Raw genomic sequence first — 4,330 nt, forward strand, 5'->3', positions numbered from 1 at the left:
GGAGGGGGAGGAGGAGAGGGGGAGACCCGCCCCACCCGATCTCCCAATGTCCCGCCCCCCGATCTCCCGTCCCCCGATCTCCCGATCTCCCGTCCCCCGATCACCCGATGTCCCGCCCTTCAATCTCCTGATGTCCCGCCCCCCGACCTCCCGATGCCCCGCCCCCCGATTTCCCGGTGTCCCGCCCCCCCGATCTCCCGATGTCCCATCCCCTGATCTCCCGATGTCCCGCCCCCCGATCTCCCGATGTCCCGCCCCGTGATATCCAGATGTCCCGCCCCCAATATGTCGCGAGCCCCGCCCCCGATGTCCCGAGCCCTGCCCCCTGATCTCCCGATGTCGCGAGCCCCGCCCCCGATGTCCCGAGCCCCGCCCCCGATGTACCGAGCCCCGCCCCCCGCCCACCCGAGCACCGGCCTCCCGCTCTCCGGAGCTCCGCCCTCCCGCTCTCCGGAGCCCCGCCCTCCCGAGCTGGCTTCAAGACCGTCGATTGCGGCTGTGAGAGACGGCCGGCGGGCCCGGTTGCCGGGGTATCCCTTCCCGCTCTCCAAGCCCCGCCCGAGAGCCGCACTCCCGAGATCCCCGCCCCCCCCGCCTGAGCCGAGCGGGGAACAGAGAGAGACGCCGCGTCTCAGCTGCTCCTGCTGCGTGCGCACCCTATGTATGTCCCGTGACCTTCGTGGCTGACACCGTTGCCCCGGGTAACGTGATGAAGGGGGTTGTGGGGGGAGCTTAGCAGAAGCCGTGGGACAATTACCTAGTTCGGGCGTGGCTGGGCAGGAGAGGCCCAGGCTTTGAGGCCTAGGTTCTGAGGCCTTACAAAAACGGGGAAAGGTAGGAAAAAGAATCTTCAGGTTAGAGAAAATATTTACAAATGAATGAAGTTTTTTTAAAAACAATTTAATAAATGCAATTTTATTTTTGCTGTAAATGTAGGTTTGATAAGAAAAACGCAGGAAGCGGGAAAAAGAATGGAATCAAGATGGCTGACACTCACCTCGGTTCAGAACGATAAGGCCCACCCACACACGCACCGATTGGTCGACTGTCAGGTAGGATTGATCAATCGTCCCGTCATTCGACTGTAGGAAGTCCCGCCCGCACGCTCCAGGAACCCGGCGTACGATTGGTCGACCTCGACGTCACTCTATTGCTAATGAGTGGATAATGAGATGCTAATGAGCGGAATTTTGAACGTTTTTTGGATACCGCGAGCGCAATTTTTGTCCGGCCGAAACGTAAATACGCTTACGACCGTTTTGGAATGGTAAGCTTTCTTTTGATGTAACGCACGTGTAGGTACGCTCTATAACTTTCGAGTGTATAGCCGGACAGACACACACCGAAGGACAGACAGACAGAAAGACAGACAGACAGATGTATCTGTTTATATATATATAGACTAGCTGGAGTGCCCGGTGGTGCCGAGGTTTTTTCGAGGGCATGTTGTTGTTGGAAGAGAGAGAGGGAGCGACTGTGGGGGGGGGGAGAGAGAGAGAGCGACTGGGGGAGGGGAAGGGAGAGAGAGAGCGACTGGGCGGGGGAAGAGAGAGAGAGAGCGACTGGGAGGGATGAGAGAGAGTGACGGGGGGAAAGAGAGAGAACGACTGGGTGGGGAGAAGAGAGAGGGCGACTGGGGGGGAAGAGAGAGAGCGACGGGGGGGAAGAGAGAGAGCGACTGGGGGGGAAGAGAGAGAGCGACTGGGGGGGAAGAGAGAACGACTGGGGAAGAGAGAGCGCGACTGGGGGAAGAGAGAGAGCGATGGGGGGGAAGAGAGAGAGCGACTGGGGGAAGAGAGCGAGCGACTGGGGGGAAGAGAGAGAGCGACTGGGGGGAAGAGCGAGAGCGACGGGGGAAGAGAGAGCGCGACGGGGGAAGGGGGGAAAGGGGAGGGGGGGAAAGGGGAGGGGAGGGGGGGAAAGGGGGCAGTGAGGGGAGGAGGGGGGAAAGAGGGGGGGAATGGGGAAGGGGGAATGGGGGAGGGGGGAAGGGGGGAATGGGGGGAGGGGTGAAGGGGGAGGGGGGATGAAGGGGTGAGAAGGGAGGGGGGTTGGAGGGGGGAGGGGGGAGGGGGGGAGGGGGAGGAGGGGAGGGGGAGTCCCCGAGCCCCGCACCCCGAACTCCCGATGTCCCGCCCCCCGATCTCCCGTCCCCCGATCTCCCGATGTCCCGCCCCCGATCTCCCGATGTCCCGCCCCCGATTTCCCGATGTCCCGCCCCACGATCTCCCGCCCCACGATCTCCCGATGTCCCGCCATCCGATCTCCCGATGTCCCGCCCCCCGATCTCCCGATGTCCCGCCCCCTGATCTCCCGATGTCGCGAGCCCTGCCCACCGATGTCATGAGCCCCGCCCTCCTGAGCACAGGCCTCCCGCTCTCCGGAGCCCCGCCCTCCCGAGCTGGCTTCAAGACAGCCGATTGCGGCTGTGAGAGACGGCCGGCTGGCCCGGTTGCCTGGGTAACACTTCCCACTCTCCAAGCCCCGCCCGAGCCACGCCCCCCCCGCCCGAGCCGAGCGGGGAACAGAGAGAGACGCCTCGTCTCTGCTGCACCTGCTGCGTGCGCACCCTGTGTATGTCCCGTGACCCTCGTGGCTGACGCCATTGCCCCGGGTAAGGTGACGGGGGGTTGGTGCGGGGGGAGCTTAGCAGAAGCCGTGGGACAATTACCTAGCTCGGGCATGGCTGGGCAGGAGAGGCCCAGGCTTTGAGGCCTAGGTTCTGAGGCCTTACAAAAACGGGGAAAGGTAGGAAAAAGAATCTTCAGGTTAGAGAAAATATTTACAAATGAATGAAGTTTTTTTAAAAACAATTTAATAAAAGCAATTTTTTTTTGCTGGAAATGTATATTTGAAAAGAAAGACGCAGAAAGCGGGAAATTGAATGGAAGCCAGATGGCGGCTACTCACCTCGGTTCAGAACGATAAGGCCCGCCCACACACATACCGAATGGTCAACCGTCAGGTCACCAAAGCGTAGGATTGGTCAATCGTCCCGTCACTCGACTGTAGGAGGGCCCGCCCGCACGCGGCAGGAACCCGGCGTACGATTGGTCGACCTCGAGGTCACTCTATCGCTAATGAGCGGATAATGAGATGCTAATGAGCGGAATGTTGAACTTTTTTGGATACCGCGGGCGCAATTTTTGTCCGGCCGAAACGTAAATACGCTTACGACCGTTTTGGAATGGTAAGCATTCTTTTGACGTAACGCACGCGTAGGTACGCTCTGTAACTTTCGAGTGTGCATTGCCGGACAGACGCACACCGGAGGACAGACTGACAGACAGACAGATAGCCAGACAGACAGATCGATCCTTTTATATATGTAGACTAGCTGGAGTGCCCGGCGGTGCCGAGGCTTTTTTGAGGGCATGTTGTTGTTGGAAGAGAGAGAGTGACTGGGGGGGGAAGAGAGAGAGCGACTGGGGGGAAAGAGAGGGAGCGACTGGAGGGGGAAGAGAGAGAGCCACTGGCGGGGGAAGAGAGAGAGCGACGGGGGGAAGAGAGAGAGCGGCTGGGGGGGGAAGAGAGAGAGCGGCTGGTGGGGGAGAGAGAGAGCGACTGGGGGGAAGAGAGAGAGCGACTGGGGGGAAGAGAGAGAGCGACTGGGGGAAGAGAGAGAGCGACGGCGGAAGAAAGAGCGCGACTTGGGGGAAGGGGGAAAGGGGAGGGGAGGGGGGAAGGAGGGGGGGAAGAGGGGGGAATGGGGGAGGGGGGAATTGGGGGAGGGGGAAGGGGGGAATTGGGGGGGGGGGAAGAAGGGGGGGAGAAGGAGGGGGAGGAGGGAGGGGGGTTGGAGGTGGGGGGGAGGAAGGGGAGGAGGGGGAGTAAGGGGAGGAGGGGAGAGGGGGGAAGGGGGGAGGAGGAGAGGGGGAGTCCCCGAGCCCCGCACCCCAACCTCCCGATGTCCCACCCCACGTTCTCCCATCCCCCGATGTCCCGCCCCCCGATCTCCCGATGTCCCGCCCCCCGATCTCCCGATGTCCCGCCCCCCGATCTCCCGATGTCCCGCCCCCCCGATCTCCCGATGTCCCGCCCCCCGATCTCCCGATGTCCCGCCCCCCGATCTCCCGTCCACCGATCTCCCGATGTCCCGCCCCCCGATCTCCCGATGTCCCGCCCCGTGATCTCCCGATGTCCCGCCCCCCGATGTCCCGATGACCCGCCCCCGATCTCCCGATGTCCCTGTCCCGATGTCCCGCCCCCGATCTCCCGATGTCCCGCCCCCCGATCAACCATCCCCCGATCTCCAGATGTCGCGAGCCCCGCCCCCCGATGTCCCGAGCCCCACCCCCCGATGTTCCTAGCCCTGCCCCCCGCCCTCCCG

This window comes from Somniosus microcephalus, chromosome 1, assembly GCF_052327205.1.
Source record: "Somniosus microcephalus isolate GS21.2 chromosome 1, FLI_Smic_1.0, whole genome shotgun sequence".
Classification (NCBI taxonomy): Eukaryota; Metazoa; Chordata; class Chondrichthyes; order Squaliformes; family Somniosidae; genus Somniosus; species Somniosus microcephalus.